The sequence below is a fragment of the Hyperolius riggenbachi genome, chromosome 3 (assembly GCF_040937935.1).
Source record: "Hyperolius riggenbachi isolate aHypRig1 chromosome 3, aHypRig1.pri, whole genome shotgun sequence".
Classification (NCBI taxonomy): Eukaryota; Metazoa; Chordata; class Amphibia; order Anura; family Hyperoliidae; genus Hyperolius; species Hyperolius riggenbachi.
In genome coordinates this window covers 83,172,599-83,195,983 of record NC_090648.1, presented here as the reverse complement: position 1 = coordinate 83,195,983, position 23,385 = coordinate 83,172,599, and the positions used below count along the sequence as shown (strand labels likewise).

Here is a 23,385-nt window from a genome sequence, read left to right as displayed (position 1 = left end):
CACTGATGACACACAGAAAGGGGACCATGAGAGACAGCTCCCTGAGTCAAAACAAGGAGACACCTCATCCACAGAGGAGTGAGAGATAGCTCAGCAAGGCCAAGGAGACCACTTCAGGAAAAATTGACAGATAAGTGAAATTTCACCACACAGAAACACAGAAAGAAAGTGACAGGAGTTTTCCTGATAGTAATGACACAAAAATCAGACTGTCAAATCAAATCAGCTAAATATTCTTCGTCTGATTCTCTACAGTTAGATAATATATATACAGTGTGTGTGAGGAGAAGAAATGTTGTCATAGCAACACCAGAGTACTGTATGATGTGAATCAATGACTGTGCTTCCCTACCTGTCACCACAGAGCTGATCAGTGAGACAATCTGTGTGTGCACTCACTGGTACTGATTATTAATCTGTCTCTCCACAGTAAAGCCAGTCAGCCTGTGTTTGAATGCATTTGCTCTGTACATTGACTGTGCATATGCCTCAAAAATAATCCCCAGTGTGGCTCTGCCTGATATGAGTGGAAAAGACACTTACCTGACGATATTTTTGGAGTGTTAATCTCTCTGTGTGGAGAAAAGAGAATAACACATTAGTAAAGAAATTTATCAATTCATGGGAGAAAAATAGGAACTTACCCGTGAACAGATCTGTTGCTGTGTTCTGTGTGTTCTGCAAGTGAAGTGATTGCATTTAGAGCTTAAACCAACCTGCAGTGAGAAGTAATAAAAGGAGAGAATTGATACTTACATATGTGACATACAGGAAAAAGAAAAACTTTGATAACAATAAAGGGAAGAAACTTACTTCAGAATTATTGAACTGGCATCTTGGAGTGTGCTGCATGTAAAGTAAAGTAAGGTTATTATAAGCTATCATCTGCTTCAGGAAAAGATCTTTCATCAGCAACTTATCATCAGTTCTTTTAAAGGGGTACCCCTACTCTATGATCATATACAGGTTTAAGTGTGAATATGAATTCATAGCCACTGTATGGTTAGATAAGACTTTTGCAAGGAACTGAAGACTGTTATGGTCATTACCATACAGTAAGGACTACTTCGAGTCAGTCACTACTTATCTACCCAACCAGAAACATTAGTCCATTTCCTATTTGGTTTCTCTCAGGTGTATTTGTTCACATACATGTATGCATACCTATTTTTAGATAGGAAAGAGAAAACTGTATCGCTATAGACGTATTGAGAGTGAGATGAAGAAAAAGGTCTGATGAAGATTTGTGAAATGTGTATTTGCTGTGTTTTGTTCTTTGTTTTTCCTACAGGTGCAGGAACTTCAAGCAAGGTCCAAGTGCAGCAGCCTCTAATGATATTTCAGGAAGTAACCTTTTTCTTTTCAGGTGCTAGATCTTCAAGCAAGAAGTGTTAACTCTGAATTTGTTGCTTATTTTACCTCATTAATTTAGTGTATTTCAAGGGTGGTCTTGATATTGAGGATTTCAATTGGGGGTTTGTATTCTTGTTCTGCATGTTAGTGGACATTATTTCTTTGTTTGCCAAATAAAATCAATTGTTATTTTTCACCAATTTATACTCCTGGTCAGTCGCTGTCCTTCCGCTTTAAGAGTAATAAGGGAACTCTCTCCTTGTGATAGTAATCGATTGGTCGGTTACATTTTTGGCGCAGTCGGCAGGATGGACTCTGACATCAATAGACCAGGAGAGAACCTGGGGTCAGACGTACCAGCTATGGGTGAGGGATCCGCTGAGAGAGCTCTATCAAGGGAGAATGTGGATTTTACCATGTCTATGACTATGACTCCTATTGGTATTTTAGCTACCTACTTACCTAAATTTACTGGCAATAATATGCCTCTGAGAGATTGGGCAGAGCGTATTCGAAGTGCTATCAAAGCATATAAAGTTCCAGTTGATATGCATCGGGAAGTAGCCATTTTAGCTTCTGAGGGTGATGCACGGAAAACAATAATTAATGCCAGTCGGGATCTTCCTGTGAGTTTAGAAGACATTTTGGAGATACTTGAAGAAATATATGGGGACCCCTCTGACCTACACGTAGTGCGGAAGAGGTTCATGGATCGAACCCAGCGGGAGCAGGAGAGCATACCTCAGTTTGCTAATGCCCTACAAGAACTGATGAGAGCTATACAAAAAAAGGAAGATGCAGGGGATCCTTACCAGAACAACGGGATGTCTTCCTGGCTGAAAGACCAGTTTGTGCTGGGATTACGGAGCCATGTAGTAAGAAGGGCAGTAAAGAATAAGTTAGAACTAGACCCTGCAATTTCCTTTCAATCAATCCAACGACTAGCTATTAAATATCAACAAGAGGAGGAAATTACTCAATTGGCTATGCGACAACTAAATTCTGATGCAAAGGAAAGTGAGAATAGACATACCGCCCATACCTCTGCTAGTAAAAAGGGGGAAGAGGCCATCGAGTTAGGTCACATTTTGAAGCAGATGCAAGAAGATATTGCTAAGTTAAGATTACGCCAAGAAGTCAGACGAGAAGAATACCATGGGCCCAGGGAATCTACTCAGAATAGAAATGACCAACCATTCACCTGCTGGAACTGCCGAAGAGAGGGACATTTTGCACGTAATTGTCCTAGACCTCAACGATATGCTCGCAATGGAAGCAATCAGAATTTAAACTAGAGCCTCCTAGGGTTGAAGGTCGGACGTTGGGAATGGCTACTCAGACCTATGTGCAGCAGGAGACAGGGCCAGTAGTAGGAAATTGTCCTTTGATTAAAATTAAGTTAGAAGGGAAAGAGGTTAATGGCTTGTTAGACACAGGATCCCAAGTGACTACCATTTCAGAGGCGTATTTTGCAAGGAATTTTCCTGGAAAAATTCAGGATTTGGAGATGTCTTGGATTGAGCTGGCAGCAGCCAATAATTTGCCCATCCCAGTCAAAGGAATTATTTGGATGGATGTGGAAATTGGTGAGGAACAGTTGGGAAAAAGGGGTATAATGGTGGTAAAGGGACAGCCATCCTCAGAAACCCCAATAATTGTTGGAATGAATATTCTGCAGGATCTGGATGGACGATTATTTTCGCAATATGGACATCGGTATTGGCAAAAGGTTTCCCGGCAACAAGAAGAGAGACGAGTGTTTCAAAATTTGATAAAAACATGTAGTGCTATTCGAAATTCCAAGCGTTGTAAGGGGAGGATTGGAGTGATAAGAGCACCCTGTGAGAAGGGTTTGTCTGTTCCCCCTAGGTCTGAGGTAGTCATGCAGGTGGCTGTGGGTTCCAACTGTCAAATTGCAGGTCTGACGGTGATGGTAGAACCAGTGAATCCGAGATTAGATATTACTGTAGCAAAGACAGTAGCCACGGTGAAAAATGGGCAAGTTCCTATCCGAATGTCAAATTGGGGAAAAGACACTGTACATATACCTTCAGGTGCTTGGTTGGCCGATGTGTTTCCGGTGGAAAGTGTAGGTGGTAAGGAAGTGCAAGTGGAAGAGAAAGGAAAAAATCTTTGCTCATGTCGGATAATGTCAACGGACTCTGATACTAAAGCGCAAGAATGGAATGGAGAGAAAATTTCCCAAACAGTAGTATTGGATGTTGAACAACTGAATGATAATGAGAAGTCTGCATTGAATCAGTTGTTTGAGAGAAATAAAGAAGTTTTTTCTATTGATGAAAGTGATCTTGGATGCTCTGATAAGATTCGTCATGAGATTAGAACAGATACAGCTGGCCCCATCAGAGAAAGATATAGATATATCCCTCCTAATTTGTTCCAAGAAGTTAAGCAGATGTTAGAACAGATGTTGGCGGCTAATGTAATAGAACCTAGCAGTAGTCCCTGGGCAGCTCCCATTGTTTTAGTGAAGAAAAAGGATGGTAGTCTGAGGTTTTGTGTAGATTACAGAAAGTTAAATTCAGTGACTATTAAGGATGCCTATCCCCTTCCGAGGATAGAGGACTCATTACTGGCTTTGGGGAAAGCTAAAGTGTTCTCTACTCTAGATCTTTGTAGTGGTTACTGGCAAATTTTAGTTGACAAAAAAGATCAGGAAAAGACCGCTTTTACTACACCCATGGGACTATATCAATTCAAGAGAATGCCGTTTGGATTGACGAACGCCCCAGCTACATTCCAAAGACTGATGGAGAGCTGTTTGGGCGAGTTTAATTTTGAACATGTGCTGATCTATTTGGATGACATCATCGTATATTCCACTGATTTTCATCAACATATTCAGCACCTGGATGTGGTATTCCAGAAGCTCAGGTCATATGGACTGAAGTTGAAGCCTAGTAAGTGTCATCTATTCAAGCCGGAGGTTAATTTCTTGGGGCATGTTATTTCCAAAGAAGGCGTCAAGCCAAACCCAGAAAAAGTGAAATTGATTAAGGAATGGCCAGTTCCTACTACTATCCGAGAGGTACGAGCATTTTTAGGGATAGCAAGTTACTATCGAAGATTTATACCGCATTTTGCACAGAAGGCTCGTCCTTTGCATTTTATTCTAAAAGGGGCTCAACTGAGAAAAAAAAATGATACTGTCTGTTGGAACACTGAACAGCAAAAAGCTTTTGATGAATTAAAAGCCGAAATCGAATCTTCTCTGATACTGGCCTTCGCGGATTTCCACCTTCCTTTTCGTTTGTATACTGATGCTAGTAATCAGGGCTTAGGTGCAGTACTGACTCAGGAAAAAGGAGGAAAAGAACGAGTAATAGCTTTTGCGAGTCGTAGTCTCAGAGAGACTGAGAAAAATCCAGCAAATTACAGTTCTTTCCGGCTAGAATTGTTGGCAGTGGTATGGGCCGTCACGGAGAAATTCAGTGAGTACTTGAATGGAGTAAAATTTACCATTTACACCGACAATAACCCCGTAGCATACCTTCAAACAGCTAAATTAGGAGCGATGGAACAACGGTGGGTAGCCAGATTAGCCAAGTTCCAATTTACTATTAAGTACAGACCAGGAAGAATCAACGGCTGTGCAGATGCATTATCGAGATTCCCATATGAACCTGCTGGAAGGGAGAGAGATGAAGATCTGGAAGAAGTTGAAGTACCCCTGTTTGGGATTAAGGAAAAAGCTAGTCACATGTCGAAAGAAAATGAGGATGAGTTGATGGTAAACATGATGGAAGTTATTGAGTCCTCCTCAGCAGAGTGGCAAAAATTGCAGGAAGAAGATCATATTCTCAAACCATTGAAAGAAAAGGTCAGAGCACAAGTATGGCCAAAGAGAATACAAAGAGTCAATTGGACGGTGGAGGGCCAAAAACTGCTTAGGCAGTGGGATCGCTTAAGAGTGGAGAACAATTTGCTGGTCAGAAAGGTGCGGTTGAAAAATTGGCAGAATGTGCGAAGTCAGATAGTGTTAACTCGGGATGTAGCAAGCAAAGTTATCACTACTCTGCATGAAAAATTAGGGCACCCAGGGCCTGAGAAAATAGCCTGGTGTTTCCGAAAGAGATTTTACTGTCTACAGATGGAAGGGGTAATTAAGAAAGTATGCAGAGAATGTCTGACATGCAACACCAATCAAGGCACTGAGCCAAAACCCCCTTTGGTAAAATGGAGGACCAGCGCACCGTTGGAAGTGGTGGCAGTTGATTTTTTGTCTCTGGATACTGCTCAAGACGGACGAAGTAGCGTGTTGGTCATGATTGACCATTTCACAAAATTTGCTGTAGCCGTACCAACTAGAGACCAAACAGCAGTAACAGCTGCCAAGCACCTCTGGAATGACTTTATACAAACTTATGGCTGTCCTCAGCGGATCCATTCGGACCAGGGTCCGTGTTTTGAAAGTCGTTTGATGCAGGAGTTATGTCAGCTCTATAACATAAAAAAATCGCATACTACACCGTATCATCCTCAAGGGAATGGAGTCTGTGAACGTTTCAACCGCACCCTGATACAGAAGATACGGTCCCTGGAACAAGAAAAGAAACAACGTTGGCCGGTATACATTAAAGAGTTAGTCTGGGCCTATAATCACACTGTGCATGACGCTACTGGTTATGCTCCTTTCCATTTGTTCTTTGGAAGGGAAGATGGAGGACCTCTGGATGTTTTGTGTGGAAGGTTAGAGGGGGATCAAACTTCAAGGACTATGCAAGAATGGGTCGAGAACCACAAAAATAGAGTACAAGAGATGTATGACTTGGTACGGCGTAGTAATGAAAAAGAATCTGAAACTTTTGAAAGGAGGTGGAATTTTCAGGTCGGAGACATTGTCTTACTCCGAAACAAAGGAACACATGAGAAAGGAAAGTTGACATCAAGATGGGGTGCTGATTTGTGGAAAATAGTAAATCAGCCTTCAACAGACATTCCAGTGTATGATGTTCAGAAGATGGATGGCACGGGCCCCATTAAAAGAGTGAATGGGGCTCTGTTAAAATTGATGTCAGAACCTAAGCCTTTTGGAAAATCTAAGAATTGTGAAATGGAACTGGAAGAAATGGTCCCTTGTTGGGTCCCAGTGGAGCTCTCCAGTGGTCTTACACCCCAGGCTCAGAGAAATAGAGACCAAAATTTGGCTCATCCTGTTGATGAGTGGCAAGATGTTTCGGGTCTCAGGGAGGAGAGTTCTGGAAGCTCAGTAGAGAGTGAGAGGGGGAGTGATGCTGACCAGCAGGTTGAGGGTTCTCCTGAGTTAGAACCTGAGGGTTCCTTAAGGAGATTGTCCAGAGAGAATATTGGACTTCCTCCTAAACGCTATCTGCAAGAAGAATTTATATGGCAACAGAGGAGATAAAGTCTTCCTTACTGTATTTGAGCGATGTATTGTGTTATGCGAAGTGATTTCTTGTAAGGGACTACAATTGTAAGGGACTACAATTTAAAAAAAAAAGGGGAAAATGTAGCCCTGCTACAAATAGTGCAGCTTCTTTAATTAAAAAAACAAACAAACAAAAAAAAAAAAACATGTATTTTTATTTCTGGCCAGCATCAGCTATGAGAATTAGTGCTGGCACAGGCTGTATTTACACAGAGCAAGCAGCCAGCACTCAAGATGGCTGTTCTGCTCTCAGTCAGGGGGCGGGTGTCAGTTACACAGGTTGGGAACGCCCCTCCAGCTGAAGAGGCAAGCCCTCTCTGATTTTTACCTCAGAAGGTGACACAGGCAGCGTGAGGAGAGATGACAGAGACCAGAGGGGGAGAAACTGAGCTGACAGAGAGAGAAATGGCATTCAGTAGCAGAGGAATTTAGCTCACTGATGACACACAGAAAGGGGACCATGAGAGACAGCTCCCTGAGTCAAAACAGGGAGACACCTCATCCACAGAGGAGTGAGAGATAGCTCAGCAAGGCCAAGGAGACCACTTCAGGAAAAATTGACAGATAAGTGAAATTTCACCAGACAGAAACACAGAAAGAAAGTGACAGGAGTTTTCCTGATAGTAATGACACAAAAATCAGACTGTCAAATCAAATCAGCTAAATATTCTTCGTCTGATTCTCTACAGTTAGATAATATATATACAGTGTGTGTGAGGAGAAGAAATGTTGTCATAGCAACACCAGAGTACTGTATGATGTGAATCAATGACTGTGCTTCCCTACCTGTCACCACAGAGCTGATCAGTGAGACAATCTGTGTGTGCACTCACTGGTACTGATTATTAATCTGTCTCTCCACAGTAAAGCCAGTCAGCCTGTGTTTGAATGCATTTGCTCTGTACATTGACTGTGCATATGCCTCAAGAATAATCCCCAGTGTGGCTCTGCCTGATATGAGTGGAAAAGACACTTACCTGACGATATTTTTGGAGTGTTAATCTCTCTGTGTGGAGAAAAGAGAATAACACATTAGTAAAGAAATTTATCAATTCATGGGAGAAAAATAGGAACTTACCCGTGAACAGATCTGTTGCTGTGTTCTGTGTGTTCTGCAAGTGAAGTGATTGCATTTAGAGCTTAAACCAACCTGCAGTGAGAAGTAATAAAAGGAGAGAATTGATACTTACATATGTGACATACAGGAAAAAGAAAAACTTTGATAACAATAAAGGGAAGAAACTTACTTCAGAATTATTGAACTGGCATCTTGGAGTGTGCTGCATGTAAAGTAAAGTAAGGTTATTATAAGCTATCATCTGCTTCAGGAAAAGATCTTTCATCAGCAACTTATCATCAGTTCTTTTAAAGGGGTACCCCTACTCTATGATCATATACAGGTTTAAGTGTGAATATGAATTCATAGCCACTGTATGGTTAGATAAGACTTTTGCAAGGAACTGAAGACTGTTATGGTCATTACCATACAGTAAGGACTACTTCGAGTCAGTCACTACTTATCTACCCAACCAGAAGCATTAGTCCATTTCCTATTTGGTTTCTCTCAGGTGTATTTGTTCACATACATGTATGCATACCTATTTTTAGATAGGAAAGAGAAAACTGTATCGCTATAGACGTATTGAGAGTGAGATGAAGAAAAAGGTCTGATGAAGATTTGTGAAATGTGTATTTGCTGTGTTTTGTTCTTTGTTTTTCCTACAGGTGCAGGAACTTCAAGCAAGGTCCAAGTGCAGTAGCCTCTAATGATATTTCAGGAAGTAACCTTTTTCTTTTCAGGTGCTAGATCTTCAAGCAAGAAGTGTTAACTCTGAATTTGTTGCTTATTTTACCTCATTAATTTAGTGTATTTCAAGGGTGGTCTTGATATTGAGGATTTCAATTGGGGGTTTGTATTCTTGTTCTGCATGTTAGTGGACATTATTTCTTTGTTTGCCAAATAAAATCAATTGTTATTTTTCACCAATTTATACTCCTGGTCAGTCGCTGTCCTTCCGCTTTAAGAGTAATAAGGGAACTCTCTCCTTGTGATAGTAATCGATTGGTCGGTTACACTAGCATACAAAATGTGCCCTGATCCTATAGTGGCTAGTACTCTTTGTTGTGGCTGCAAGCAACCTGGTGTGAATACGGTTTACGGCGGGCTGCTTTCTGCACTGCTCTTGCAACCTTCTTCAAGCTTTTAGAACAGCATTGTGAATATCTGGACTCAGAGACAGCAAATTCATGACATTTTAATAGAGATTATCTCTCAAAGAAGTTCTCGCTACAGAAGATGTTCAGTGGAATAGGGCACTTCAACGAGGCCCACTTTCCTTGTGGCCGCAAGGAAAACGTGCTATGCATATGTCACCAGCAGGGCCAGTGGCGCAATGGATAACGCGTCTGACTACGGATCAGAAGATTGTAGGTTCGACTCCTACCTGGCTCAGGAAACATGCCGTGATCGTATAGTGGTTAGTACTCTGCGTTGTGGCCGCAGCAACCCTGGTTCGAATCCGGGTCACGGCAGGCTCTTTACTTTCTTCCTCTGTGACTTGTTCTTCAGCTTGCAACCAATCTACTGACTTTCTAAAGCATTCAGGAACCTTAGGCTCTGCTTGCTTCACTTCTTCACTACAACATTTTGCCTTTCGCCGAGAGAAAACTTTCTCTGCTATGGACCTTTGTAGCATCTTCAAACATCTTCACAAATACCATCCTCACATGACATCTTGGCCTCACCAGTTGCCAGTCTCTTGCTAAGCCTAGGTCAACTTTCACCACTTGCCTTTCCCAAGAAACCCGCGCAAGAAAAAGACCTATTACACAGAGCACTTGAGCATCAATTCACCTTGGCGCCCATACTTCTGATGGCTGCTAGCAATGCTTAAAGGACAACTCTGCTTTGACATTGTTCTGCACAGACAACTTTAACAGCAGACCCTGATCAATCATGCAGAGATAATGCTTTCAGGATTTTGTTCCTAGAAGGAGATAGAAGAACTTAGCCCGCCGTGCCCCACTCACAACAGACAGCTGCCCAGACAGAGGACCCTTTCCATACTGCTTGGCTTCACTCCTTGTCTTCACACCCAGCAACTTTCCCATTGGCACTAACTACACTCGGTGCAGCTGCAACAACATCACCTTAAGAAATGTGTGAATAACGCTAGGACTAGCATACAAAATGTGCCCTGATCCTATAGTGGCTAGTACTCTTTGTTGTGGCTGCAAGCAACCTGGTGTCAATACGGTTTATGGCGGGCTGCTTTCTGCACTCCTCTTGCAACCTTCTTCAAGCTTTTAGAACAGCATTGTGAATATCTTGACTCAGAGACAGCAAATTCATGACATTTTAATAGAGATTAACTCTCAAAGAAGTTCTCGCTACAGAAGATGTTCAGTGGAATAGGGCACTTCAACGAGGCCCACTTTCCTTGTGGCCGCAAGGAAAACGTGCTATGCATATGTCAGCAGCAGGGCGAGTGGCGCAATGGATAACGCGTCTGACTACGGATCAGAAGATTGTAGGTTCGACTCCTACCTGGCTCAGGAAACATGCCGTGATCGTATAGTGGTTAGTACTCTGCGTTGTGGCCGCAGCAACCCTGGTTCGAATCTGGGTCACGGCAGGCTCTTTACTTTCTTCCTCTGCGACTTTTTCTTCAGCTTGCAACCAATCTACTGACTTTCTAAAGCATTCAGGAACCTTAGGCTCTGCTTGCTTCACTTCTTCACTACAACATTTTGCCTTTCGCCGAGAGAAAACTTTCTCTGCTATGGACCTTTGTAGCATCTTCAAACATCTTCACAAATACCATCCTCACATGACATCTTGGCCTCACCAGTTGCCAGTCTCTTGCTAAGCCTAGGTCAACTTTCACCACTTGCCTTTCCCAAGAAACCCGCGCAAGAAAAAGACCTATTACACAGAGCACTTGAGCATCAATTCACCTTGGCGCCCATACTTCTGATGGCTGCTAGCAATGCTTAAAGGACAACTCTGCTTTGACATTGTTCTGCACAGACAACTTTAACAGCAGACCCTGATCAATCATGCAGAGATAATGCTTTCAGGATTTTGTTCCTAGAAGGAGATAGAAGAACTTAGCCTGCCGTGCCCCACTCACAACAGACAGCTGCCCAGACAGAGGACCCTTTCCATACTGCTTGGCTTCACTCCTTGTCTTCACACCCAGCAACTTTCCCATTGGCACTAACTACACTCGGTGCAGCTGCAACAACATCACCTTAAAGAGACTCCGTAACAAAAATTGCATCCTGTTTTTTATCATCCTACAAGTTCCAAAAGCTATTCTAAGGTGTTCTGGCTTACTGCAGCACGTTCTACTATCACCATCTCTGTAATAAATCAACTTATCTCTCTCTTGTCAGACTTGTCAGCCTGTGTCTGGAAGGCTGCCAAGTTCTTCAGTGTTGTGGTTCTGTGATGCATCTCCCCCCCTCCAGGCCCCTCTCTGACCACTGCCTGTGTATTATTTAGATTACGGCAGCTTCTCTCTTCTCTCTTATCTTTTACAAGCTGGATAAATCCTCCTCTGAGCTGGCTGGGCTTTCACATACTGAGGAATTACATACAGGCAGAGCTGTCTGCACTCTGCAGGAAGAAACAGCCTGACACTTCAGTGGAAGATAGCTGCAGGGGGAAAGAAACACACAAATGATCTCTTGAGATTCAAAAGGAAGGGTGTATACAGCCTGCTTGTGTATGAATGTATTTTCTATGTGTGGACATACTGTACATCAACCTACTTCCTGTTTTGGTGGCCATTTTGTTTGTTTATAAACAAACTTTTTAAAACTGTTTTTAACTACTTTTAATGCGGCGAGGAGCGGCGAAATTGTGACAGAGGGTAATAGGAGATGTCCCCTAACGCACTGGTATGTTTACTTTTGTGCGATTTTAACAATACAGATTCTCTTTAAGAAATGTGTGAATAACGCTAGGACTAGCATACAAAATGTGCCCTGATCCTATAGTGGCTAGTACTCTTTGTTGTGGCTGCAAGCAACCATGTGTGAATACGGTTTATGGCGGGCTGCTTTCTGCACTCCTCTTGCAACCTTCTTCAAGCTTTTAGAACAGCATTGTGAATATCTGGACTCAGAGACAGCAAATTCATGACATTTTAATAGAGATTAACTCTCAAAGAAGTTCTCGCTACAGAAGATGTTCAGTGGAATAGGGCACTTCAACGAGGCCCACTTTCCTTGTGGCCGCAAGGAAAACGTGCTATGCATATGTCAGCAGCAGGGCCTGTGGCGCAATGGATAACGCGTCTGGCTACGGATCAGAAGATTGTAGGTTCGACTCCTACCTGGCTCAGGAAACATGCCGTGATCGTATAGTGGTTAGTACTCTGCGTTGTGGCCGCAGCAACCCCGGTTCGAATCCGGGTCACGGCAGGCTCTTTACTTTCTTCCTCTGCGACTTTTTCTTCAGCTTGCAACCAATCTACTGACTTTCTAAAGCATTCAGGAACCTTAGGCTCTGCTTGCTTCACTTCTTCACTACAACATTTTGCCTTTCGCCGAGAGAAAACTTTCTCTGCTATGGACCTTTGTAGCATCTTCAAACATCTTCACAAATACCATCCTCACATGACATCTTGGCCTCACCAGTTGCCAGTCTCTTGCTAAGCCTAGGTCAACTTTCACCACTTGCCTTTCCCAAGAAACCCGCGCAAGAAAAAGACCTATTACACAGAGCACTTGAGCATCAATTCACCTTGGCGCCCATACTTCTGATGGCTGCTAGCAATGCTTAAAGGACAACTCTGCTTTGACATTGTTCTGCACAGACAACTTTAACAGCAGACCCTGATCAATCATGCAGAGATAATGCTTTCAGGATTTTGTTCCTAGAAGGAGATAGAAGAACTTAGCCCGCCGTGCCCCACTCACAACAGACAGCTGCCCAGACAGAGGACCCTTTCCATACTGCTTGGCTTCACTCCTTGTCTTCACACCCAGCAACTTTCCCATTGGCACTAACTACACTCGGTGCAGCTGCAACAACATCACCTTAAGAAATGTGTGAATAACGCTAGGACTAGCATACAAAATGTGCCCTGATCCTATAGTGGCTAGTACTCTTTGTTGTGGCTGCAAGCAACCATGTGTGAATACGGTTTATGGCGGGCTGCTTTCTGCACTCCTCTTGCAACCTTCTTCAAGCTTTTAGAACAGCATTGTGAATATCTGGACTCAGAGACAGCAAATTCATGACATTTTAATAGAGATTAACTCTCAAAGAAGTTCTCGCTACAGAAGATGTTCAGTGGAATAGGGCACTTCAACGAGGCCCACTTTCCTTGTGGCCGCAAGGAAAACGTGCTATGCATATGTCAGCAGCAGGGCCAGTGGCGCAATGGATAACGCGTCTGACTACGGATCAGAAGATTGTAGGTTCGACTCCTACCTGGCTCAGGAAACATGCCGTGATCGTATAGTGGTTAGTACTCGGCGTTGTGGCCGCAGCAACCCCGCTTCGAATCCGGGTCACGGCAGGCTCTTTACTTTCTTCCTCTGTGACTTTTTCTTCAGCTTGCAACCAATCTACTGACTTTCTAAAGCATTCAGGAACCTTAGGCTCTGCTTGCTTCACTTCTTCACTACAACATTTTGCCTTTCGCCGAGAGAAAACTTTCTCTGCTATTGACCTTTGTAGCATCTTCAAACATCTTCACAAATACCATCCTCACATGACATCTTGGCCTCACCAGTTGCCAGTCTCTTGCTAAGCCTAGGTCAACTTTCACCACTTGCCTTTCCCAAGAAACCCGCGCAAGAAAAAGACCTATTACACAGAGCACTTGAGCATCAATTCACCTTGGCGCCCATACGTCTGATGGCTGCTAGCAATGCTTAAAGGACAACTCTGCTTTGACATTGTTCTGCACAGACAACTTTAACAGCAGACCCTGATCAATCATGCAGAGATAATGCTTTCAGGATTTTGTTCCTAGAAGGAGATAGAAGAACTTAGCCCGCCGTGCCCCACTCACAACAGACAGCTGCCCAGACAGAGGACCCTTTCCATACTGCTTGGCTTCACTCCTTGTCTTCACACCCAGCAACTTTCCCATTGGCACTAACTACACTCGGTGCAGCTGCAACAACATCACCTTAAGAAATGTGTGAATAACGCTAGGACTAGCATACAAAATGTGCCCTGATCCTATAGTGGCTAGTACTCTTTGTTGTGGCTGCAAGCAACCATGTGTGAATACGGTTTATGGCGGGCTGCTTTCTGCACTCCTCTTGCAACCTTCTTCAAGCTTTTAGAACAGCATTGTGAATATCTGGACTCAGAGACAGCAAATTCATGACATTTTAATAGAGATTATCTCTCAAAGAAGTTCTCGCTACAGAAGATGTTCAGTGGAATAGGGCACTTCAACGAGGCCCACTTTCCTTGTGGCCGCAAGGAAAACGTGCTATGCATATGTCAGCAGCAGGGCCATGGCGCAATGGATAACGCGTCTGACTACGGATCAGAAGATTGTAGGTTCGACTCCTACCTGGCTCAGGAAACATGCCGTGATCGTATAGTGGTTAGTACTCGGCGTTGTGGCCGCAGCAACCCCGCTTCGAATCCGGGTCACGGCAGGCTCTTTACTTTCTTCCTCTGTGACTTTTTCTTCAGCTTGCAACCAATCTACTGACTTTCTAAAGCATTCAGGAACCTTAGGCTCTGCTTGCTTCACTTCTTCACTACAACATTTTGCCTTTCGCCGAGAGAAAACTTTCTCTGCTATTGACCTTTGTAGCATCTTCAAACATCTTCACAAATACCATCCTCACATGACATCTTGGCCTCACCAGTTGCCAGTCTCTTGCTAAGCCTAGGTCAACTTTCACCACTTGCCTTTCCCAAGAAACCCGCGCAAGAAAAAGACCTATTACACAGAGCACTTGAGCATCAATTCACCTTGGCGCCCATACTTCTGATGGCTGCTAGCAATGCTTAAAGGACAACTCTGCTTTGACATTGTTCTGCACAGACAACTTTAACAGCAGACCCTGATCAATCATGCAGAGATAATGCTTTCAGGATTTTGTTCCTAGAAGGAGATAGAAGAACTTAGCCCGCCGTGCCCCACTCACAACAGACAGCTGCCCAGACAGAGGACCCTTTCCATACTGCTCGGCTTCACTCCTTGTCTTCACACCCAGCAACTTTCCCATTGGCACTAACTACACTCGGTGCAGCTGCAACAACATCACCTTAAGAAATGTGTGAATAACGCTAGGACTAGCATACAAAATGTGCCCTGATCCTATAGTGGCTAGTACTCTTTGTTGTGGCTGCAAGCAACCTGGTGTGAATACGGTTTACGGCGGGCTGCTTTCTGCACTCCTCTTGCAACCTTCTTCAAGCTTTTAGAACAGCATTGTGAATATCTGGACTCAGAGACAGCAAATTCATGACATTTTAATAGCGATTATCTCTCAAAGAAGTTCTCGCTACAGAAGATGTTCAGTGGAATAGGGCACTTCAACGAGGCCCACTTTCCTTGTGGCCGCAAGGAAAACGTGCTATGCATATGTCACAGCAGGGCCAGTGGCGCAATGGATAACGCGTCTGACTACGGATCAGAAGATTGTAGGTTCGACTCCTACCTGGCTCAGGAAACATGCTGTGATCGTATAGTGGTTAGTACTCTGCGTTGTGGCCGCAGCAACCCCGGTTCGAATCTGGGTCACGGCAGGCTCTTTACTTTCTTCCTCTGTGACTTTTTCTTCAGCTTGCAACCAATCTACTGACTTTCTAAAGCATTCAGGAACCTTAGGCTCTGCTTGCTTCACTTCTTCACTACAACATTTTGCCTTTCGCCGAGAGAAAACTTTCTCTGCTATGGACCTTTGTAGCATCTTCAAACATCTTCACAAATACCATCCTCACATGACATCTTGGCCTCACCAGTTGCCAGTCTCTTGCTAAGCCTAGGTCAACTTTCACCACTTGCCTTTCCCAAGAAACCCGCGCAAGAAAAAGACCTATTACACAGAGCACTTGAGCATCAATTCACCTTGGCGCCCATACTTCTGATGGCTGCTAGCAATGCTTAAAGGACAACTCTGCTTTGACATTGTTCTGCACAGACAACTTTAACAGCAGACCCTGATCAATCATGCAGAGATAATGCTTTCAGGATTTTGTTCCTAGAAGGAGATAGAAGAACTTAGCCCGCCGTGCCCCACTCACAACAGACAGCTGCCCAGACAGAGGACCCTTTCCATACTGCTTGGCTTCACTCCTTGTCTTCACACCCAGCAACTTTCCCATTGGCACTAACTACACTCGGTGCAGCTGCAACAACATCACCTTAAGAAATGTGTGAATAACGCTAGGACTAGCATACAAAATGTGCCCTGATCCTATAGTGGCTAGTACTCTTTGTTGTGGCTGCAAGCAACCATGTGTGAATACGGTTTATGGCGGGCTGCTTTCTGCACTCCTCTTGCAACCTTCTTCAAGCTTTTAGAACAGCATTGTGAATATCTGGACTCAGAGACAGCAAATTCATGACATTTTAATAGAGATTAACTCTCAAAGAAGTTCTCGCTACAGAAGATGTTCAGTGGAATAGGGCACTTCAACGAGGCCCACTTTCCTTGTGGCCGCAAGGAAAACGTGCTATGCATATGTCAGCAGCAGGGCCAGTGGCGCAATGGATAACGCGTCTGACTACGGATCAGAAGATTGTAGGTTCGACTCCTACCTGGCTCAGGAAACATGCCGTGATCGTATAGTGGTTAGTACTCGGCGTTGTGGCCGCAGCAACCCCGCTTCGAATCCGGGTCACGGCAGGCTCTTTACTTTCTTCCTCTGTGACTTTTTCTTCAGCTTGCAACCAATCTACTGACTTTCTAAAGCATTCAGGAACCTTAGGCTCTGCTTGCTTCACTTCTTCACTACAACATTTTGCCTTTCGCTGAGAGAAAACTTTCTCTGCTATTGACCTTTGTAGCATCTTCAAACATCTTCACAAATACCATCCTCACATGACATCTTGGCCTCACCAGTTGCCAGTCTCTTGCTAAGCCTAGGTCAACTTTCACCACTTGCCTTTCCCAAGAAACCCGCGCAAGAAAAAGACCTATTACACAGAGCACTTGAGCATCAATTCACCTTGGCGCCCATACGTCTGATGGCTGCTAGCAATGCTTAAAGGACAACTCTGCTTTGACATTGTTCTGCACAGACAACTTTAACAGCAGACCCTGATCAATCATGCAGAGATAATGCTTTCAGGATTTTGTTCCTAGAAGGAGATAGAAGAACTTAGCCCGCCGTGCCCCACTCACAACAGACAGCTGCCCAGACAGAGGACCCTTTCCATACTGCTTGGCTTCACTCCTTGTCTTCACACCCAGCAACTTTCCCATTGGCACTAACTACACTCGGTGCAGCTGCAACAACATCACCTTAAGAAATGTGTGAATAACGCTAGGACTAGCATACAAAATGTGCCCTGATCCTATAGTGGCTAGTACTCTTTGTTGTGGCTGCAAGCAACCATGTGTGAATACGGTTTATGGCGGGCTGCTTTCTGCACTCCTCTTGCAACCTTCTTCAAGCTTTTAGAACAGCATTGTGAATATCTGGACTCAGAGACAGCAAATTCATGACATTTTAATAGAGATTAACTCTCAAAGAAGTTCTCGCTACAGAAGATGTTCAGTGGAATAGGGCACTTCAACGAGGCCCACTTTCCTTGTGGCCGCAAGGAAAACGTGCTATGCATATGTCAGCAGCAGGGCCAGTGGCGCAATGGATAACGCGTCTGACTACGGATCAGAAGATTGTAGGTTCGACTCCTACCTGGCTCAGGAAACATGCCGTGATCGTATAGTGGTTAGTACTCGGCGTTGTGGCCGCAGCAACCCCGCTTCGAATCCGGGTCACGGCAGGCTCTTTACTTTCTTCCTCTGTGACTTTTTCTTCAGCTTGCAACCAATCTACTGACTTTCTAAAGCATTCAGGAACCTTAGGCTCTGCTTGCTTCACTTCTTCACTACAACATTTTGCCTTTCGCCGAGAGAAAACTTTCTCTGCTATTGACCTTTGTAGCATCTTCAAACATCTTCACAAATACCATCCTCACATGACATCTTGGCCTCACCAGTTGCCAGTCTCTTGCTAAGCCTAGGTCAACTTTCACCACTTGCCTTTCCCAAGAAACCCGCGCAAGAAAAAGACCTATTACACAGAGCACTTGAGCATCAATTCACCTTGGCGCCCATACTTCTGATGGCTGCTAGCAATGCTTAAAGGACAACTCTGCTTTGACATTGTTCTGCACAGACAACTTTAACAGCAGACCCTGATCAATCATGCAGAGATAATGCTTTCAGGATTTTGTTCCTAGAAGGAGATAGAAGAACTTAGCCCGCCGTGCCCCACTCACAACAGACAGCTGCCCAGACAGAGGACCCTTTCCATACTGCTCGGCTTCACTCCTTGTCTTCACACCCAGCAACTTTCCCATTGGCACTAACTACACTCGGTGCAGCTGCAACAACATCACCTTAAGAAATGTGTGAATAACGCTAGGACTAGCATACAAAATGTGCCCTGATCCTATAGTGGCTAGTACTCTTTGTTGTGGCTGCAAGCAACCTGGTGTGAATACGGTTTACGGCGGGCTGCTTTCTGCACTCCTCTTGCAACCTTCTTCAAGCTTTTAGAACAGCATTGTGAATATCTGGACTCAGAGACAGCAAATTCATGACATTTTAATAGCGATTATCTCTCAAAGAAGTTCTCGCTACAGAAGATGTTCAGTGGAATAGGGCACTTCAACGAGGCCCACTTTCCTTGTGGCCGCAAGGAAAACGTGCTATGCATATGTCAGCAGCAGGGCCAGTGGCGCAATGGATAACGCGTCTGACTACGGATCAGAAGATTGTAGGTTCGACTCCTACCTGGCTCAGGAAACATGCTGTGATCGTATAGTGGTTAGTACTCTGCGTTGTGGCCGCAGCAACCCCGGTTCGAATCTGGGTCACGGCAGGCTCTTTACTTTCTTCCTCTGTGACTTTTTCTTCAGCTTGCAACCAATCTACTGACTTTCTAAAGCATTCAGGAACCTTAGGCTCTGCTTGCTTCACTTCTTCACTACAACATTTTGCCTTTCGCCGAGAGAAAACTTTCTCTGCTATGGACCTTTGTAGCATCTTCAAACATCTTCACAAATACCATCCTCACATGACATCTTGGCCTCACCAGTTGCCAGTCTCTTGCTAAGCCTAGGTCAACTTTCACCACTTGCCTTTCCCAAGAAACCCGCGCAAGAAAAAGACCTATTACACAGAGCACTTGAGCATCAATTCACCTTGGCGCCCATACTTCTGATGGCTGCTAGCAATGCTTAAAGGACAACTCTGCTTTGACATTGTTCTGCACAGACAACTTTAACAGCAGACCCTGATCAATCATGCAGAGATAATGCTTTCAGGATTTTGTTCCTAGAAGGAGATAGAAGAACTTAGCCCGCCGTGCCCCACTCACAACAGACAGCTGCCCAGACAGAGGACCCTTTCCATACTGCTCGGCTTCACTCCTTGTCTTTACACCCAGCAACTTTCCCATTGGCACTAACTACACTCGGTGCAGCTGCAACAACATCACCTTAAGAAATGTGTGAATAACGCTAGGACTAGCATACAAAATGTGCCCTGATCCTATAGTGGCTAGTACTCTTTGTTGTGGCTGCAAGCAACCTGGTGTGAATACGGTTTACGGCGGGCTGCTTTCTGCACTCCTCTTGCAACCTTCTTCAAGCTTTTAGAACAGCATTGTGAATATCTGGACTCAGAGACAGCAAATTCATGACATTTTAATAGAGATTATCTCTCAAAGAAGTTCTCGCTACAGAAGATGTTCAGTGGAATAGGGCACTTCAACGAGGCCCACTTTCCTTGTGGCCGCAAGGAAAACGTGCTATGCATATGTCAGCAGCAGGGCCAGTGGCGCAATGGATAACGCGTCTGACTACGGATCAGAAGATTGTAGGTTCGACTCCTACCTGGCTCAGGAAACATGCCGTGATCGTATAGTGGTTAGTACTCGGCGTTGTGGCCGCAGCAACCCCGCTTCGAATCTGGGTCACGGCAGGCTCTTTACTTTCTTCCTCTGTGACTTTTTCTTCAGCTTGCAACCAATCTACTGACTTTCTAAAGCATTCAGGAACCTTAGGCTCTGCTTGCTTCACTTCTTCACTACAACATTTTGCCTTTCGCCGAGAGAAAACTTTCTCTGCTATTGACCTTTGTAGCATCTTCAAACATCTTCACAAATACCATCCTCACATGACATCTTGGCCTCACCAGTTGCCAGTCTCTTGCTAAGCCTAGGTCAACTTTCACCACTTGCCTTTCCCAAGAAACCCGCGCAAGAAAAAGACCTATTACACAGAGCACTTGAGCATCAATTCACCTTGGCGCCCATACTTCTGATGGCTGCTAGCAATGCTTAAAGGACAACTCTGCTTTGACATTGTTCTGCACAGACAACTTTAACAGCAGACCCTGATCAATCATGCAGAGATAATGCTTTCAGGATTTTGTTCCTAGAAGGAGATAGAAGAACTTAGCCCGCCGTGCCCCACTCACAACAGACAGCTGCCCAGACAGAGGACCCTTTCCATACTGCTCGGCTTCACTCCTTGTCTTCACACCCAGCAACTTTCCCATTGGCACTAACTACACTCGGTGCAGCTGCAACAACATCACCTTAAGAAATGTGTGAATAACGCTAGGACTAGCATACAAAATGTGCCCTGATCCTATAGTGGCTAGTACTCTTTGTTGTGGCTGCAAGCAACCTGGTGTGAATACGGTTTACGGCGGGCTGCTTTCTGCACTCCTCTTGCAACCTTCTTCAAGCTTTTAGAACAGCATTGTGAATATCTGGACTCAGAGACAGCAAATTCATGACATTTTAATAGCGATTATCTCTCAAAGAAGTTCTCGCTACAGAAGATGTTCAGTGGAATAGGGCACTTCAACGAGGCCCACTTTCCTTGTGGCCGCAAGGAAAACGTGCTATGCATATGTCAGCAGCAGGGCCAGTGGCGCAATGGATAACGCGTCTGACTACGGATCAGAAGATTGTAGGTTCGACTCCTACCTGGCTCAGGAAACATGCTGTGATCGTATAGTGGTTAGTACTCTGCGTTGTGGCCGCAGCAACCCCGGTTCGAATCTGGGTCACGGCAGGCTCTTTACTTTCTTCCTCTGTGACTTTTTCTTCAGCTTGCAACCAATCTACTGACTTTCTAAAGCATTCAGGAACCTTAGGCTCTGCTTGCTTCACTTCTTCACTACAACATTTTGCCTTTCGCCGAGAGAAAACTTTCTCTGCTATGGACCTTTGTAGCATCTTCAAACATCTTCACAAATACCATCCTCACATGACATCTTGGCCTCACCAGTTGCCAGTCTCTTGCTAAGCCTAGGTCAACTTTCACCACTTGCCTTTCCCAAGAAACCCGCGCAAGAAAAAGACCTATTACACAGAGCACTTGAGCATCAATTCACCTTGGCGCCCATACTTCTGATGGCTGCTAGCAATGCTTAAAGGACAACTCTGCTTTGACATTGTTCTGCACAGACAACTTTAACAGCAGACCCTGATCAATCATGCAGAGATAATGCTTTCAGGATTTTGTTCCTAGAAGGAGATAGAAGAACTTAGCCCGCCGTGCCCCACTCACAACAGACAGCTGCCCAGACAGAGGACCCTTTCCATACTGCTTGGCTTCACTCCTTGTCTTCACACCCAGCAACTTTCCCATTGGCACTAACTACACTCGGTGCAGCTGCAACAACATCACCTTAAGAAATGTGTGAATAACGCTAGGACTAGCATACAAAATGTGCCCTGATCCTATAGTGGCTAGTACTCTTTGTTGTGGCTGCAAGCAACCATGTGTGAATACGGTTTATGGCGGGCTGCTTTCTGCACTCCTCTTGCAACCTTCTTCAAGCTTTTAGAACAGCATTGTGAATATCTGGACTCAGAGACAGCAAATTCATGACATTTTAATAGAGATTAACTCTCAAAGAAGTTCTCGCTACAGAAGATGTTCAGTGGAATAGGGCACTTCAACGAGGCCCACTTTCCTTGTGGCCGCAAGGAAAACGTGCTATGCATATGTCAGCAGCAGGGCCAGTGGCGCAATGGATAACGCGTCTGACTACAGATCAGAAGACTGTAGGTTCGACTCCTACCTGGCTCAGGAAACATGCCGTGATCGTATAGTGGTTAGTACTCTGCGTTGTGGCCGCAGCAACCCCGGTTCGAATCCGGGTCACGGCAGGCTCTTTACTTTCTTCCTCTGCGACTTTTTCTTCAGCTTGCAACCAATCTACTGACTTTCTAAAGCATTCAGGAACCTTAGGCTCTGCTTGCTTCACTTCTTCACTACAACATTTTGCCTTTCGCCGAGAGAAAACTTTCTCTGCTATTGACCTTTGTAGCATCTTCAAACATCTTCACAAATACCATCCTCACATGACATCTTGGCCTCACCAGTTGCCAGTCTCTTGCTAAGCCTAGGTCAACTTTCACCACTTGCCTTTCCCAAGAAACCCGCGCAAGAAAAAGACCTATTACACAGAGCACTTGAGCATCAATTCACCTTGGCGCCCATACTTCTGATGGCTGCTAGCAATGCTTAAAGGACAACTCTGCTTTGACATTGTTCTGCACAGACAACTTTAACAGCAGACCCTGATCAATTATGCAGAGATAATGCTTTCAGGATTTTGTTCCTAGAAGGAGATAGAAGAACTTAGCCCGCCGTGCCCCACTCACAACAGACAGCTGCCCAGACAGAGGACCCTTTCCATACTGCTCGGCTTCACTCCTTGTCTTCACACCCAGCAACTTTCCCATTGGCACTAACTACACTCGGTGCAGCTGCAACAACATCACCTTAAGAAATGTGTGAATAACGCTAGGACTAGCATACAAAATGTGCCCTGATCCTATAGTGGCTAGTACTCTTTGTTGTGGCTGCAAGCAACCTGGTGTGAATACGGTTTACGGCGGGCTGCTTTCTGCACTCCTCTTGCAACCTTCTTCAAGCTTTTAGAACAGCATTGTGAATATCTGGACTCAGAGACAGCAAATTCATGACATTTTAATAGAGATTATCTCTCAAAGAAGTTCTCGCTACAGAAGATGTTCAGTGGAATAGGGCACTTCAACGAGGCCCACTTTCCTTGTGGCCGCAAGGAAAACGTGCTATGCATATGTCAGCAGCAGGGCCAGTGGCGCAATGGATAACGCGTCTGACTACGGATCAGAAGATTGAAGGTTCGACTCCTACCTGGCTCAGGAAACATGCCGTGATCGTATAGTGGTTAGTACTCTGCGTTGTGGCCGCAGCAACCCCGGTTCGAATCCGGGTCACGGCAGGCTCTTTACTTTCTTCCTCTGCGACTTTTTCTTCAGCTTGCAACCAATCTACTGACTTTCTAAAGCATTCAGGAACCTTAGGCTCTGCTTGCTTCACTTCTTCACTACAACATTTTGCCTTTCGCCGAGAGAAAACTTTCTCTGCTATGGACCTTTGTAGCAT

The 23,385-nt window shown here is 44.6% G+C and overlaps 16 non-coding genes across 16 annotated transcripts; all 16 read left to right on the top strand.

Moving 5' to 3' along the window:
- Positions 1-9,142: 9,142 nt before the first annotated feature.
- TRNAR-ACG (transfer RNA arginine (anticodon ACG)) lies at positions 9,143-9,215 on the top strand. Its single transcript has one exon. It is a non-coding gene; the product is annotated as a tRNA-Arg (tRNA).
- An 8-nt stretch (positions 9,216-9,223) lies between these two features.
- TRNAH-GUG (transfer RNA histidin (anticodon GUG)) lies at positions 9,224-9,295 on the top strand. The gene has a single exon. It is a non-coding gene; the product is annotated as a tRNA-His (tRNA).
- A 950-nt stretch (positions 9,296-10,245) lies between these two features.
- On the top strand, positions 10,246-10,318 carry TRNAR-ACG (transfer RNA arginine (anticodon ACG)). The gene has a single exon. It is a non-coding gene; the product is annotated as a tRNA-Arg (tRNA).
- A 1,722-nt stretch (positions 10,319-12,040) lies between these two features.
- On the top strand, positions 12,041-12,113 carry TRNAR-ACG (transfer RNA arginine (anticodon ACG)). The gene has a single exon. It is a non-coding gene; the product is annotated as a tRNA-Arg (tRNA).
- Positions 12,114-12,121: 8 nt separating this feature from the next.
- Positions 12,122-12,193, top strand: TRNAH-GUG (transfer RNA histidin (anticodon GUG)). Its single transcript has one exon. It is a non-coding gene; the product is annotated as a tRNA-His (tRNA).
- A 950-nt stretch (positions 12,194-13,143) lies between these two features.
- On the top strand, positions 13,144-13,216 carry TRNAR-ACG (transfer RNA arginine (anticodon ACG)). Its single transcript has one exon. It is a non-coding gene; the product is annotated as a tRNA-Arg (tRNA).
- Positions 13,217-15,347: 2,131 nt separating this feature from the next.
- Positions 15,348-15,420, top strand: TRNAR-ACG (transfer RNA arginine (anticodon ACG)). Its single transcript has one exon. It is a non-coding gene; the product is annotated as a tRNA-Arg (tRNA).
- Positions 15,421-16,450: 1,030 nt separating this feature from the next.
- Positions 16,451-16,523, top strand: TRNAR-ACG (transfer RNA arginine (anticodon ACG)). Its single transcript has one exon. It is a non-coding gene; the product is annotated as a tRNA-Arg (tRNA).
- Positions 16,524-17,553: 1,030 nt separating this feature from the next.
- TRNAR-ACG (transfer RNA arginine (anticodon ACG)) lies at positions 17,554-17,626 on the top strand. The gene has a single exon. It is a non-coding gene; the product is annotated as a tRNA-Arg (tRNA).
- A 1,030-nt stretch (positions 17,627-18,656) lies between these two features.
- Positions 18,657-18,729, top strand: TRNAR-ACG (transfer RNA arginine (anticodon ACG)). The gene has a single exon. It is a non-coding gene; the product is annotated as a tRNA-Arg (tRNA).
- A 1,030-nt stretch (positions 18,730-19,759) lies between these two features.
- Positions 19,760-19,832, top strand: TRNAR-ACG (transfer RNA arginine (anticodon ACG)). The gene has a single exon. It is a non-coding gene; the product is annotated as a tRNA-Arg (tRNA).
- A 1,030-nt stretch (positions 19,833-20,862) lies between these two features.
- On the top strand, positions 20,863-20,935 carry TRNAR-ACG (transfer RNA arginine (anticodon ACG)). The gene has a single exon. It is a non-coding gene; the product is annotated as a tRNA-Arg (tRNA).
- Positions 20,936-21,965: 1,030 nt separating this feature from the next.
- TRNAC-ACA (transfer RNA cysteine (anticodon ACA)) lies at positions 21,966-22,038 on the top strand. The gene has a single exon. It is a non-coding gene; the product is annotated as a tRNA-Cys (tRNA).
- Positions 22,039-22,046: 8 nt separating this feature from the next.
- On the top strand, positions 22,047-22,118 carry TRNAH-GUG (transfer RNA histidin (anticodon GUG)). The gene has a single exon. It is a non-coding gene; the product is annotated as a tRNA-His (tRNA).
- Positions 22,119-23,068: 950 nt separating this feature from the next.
- TRNAR-ACG (transfer RNA arginine (anticodon ACG)) lies at positions 23,069-23,141 on the top strand. The gene has a single exon. It is a non-coding gene; the product is annotated as a tRNA-Arg (tRNA).
- Positions 23,142-23,149: 8 nt separating this feature from the next.
- On the top strand, positions 23,150-23,221 carry TRNAH-GUG (transfer RNA histidin (anticodon GUG)). Its single transcript has one exon. It is a non-coding gene; the product is annotated as a tRNA-His (tRNA).
- Positions 23,222-23,385: the final 164 nt, after the last annotated feature.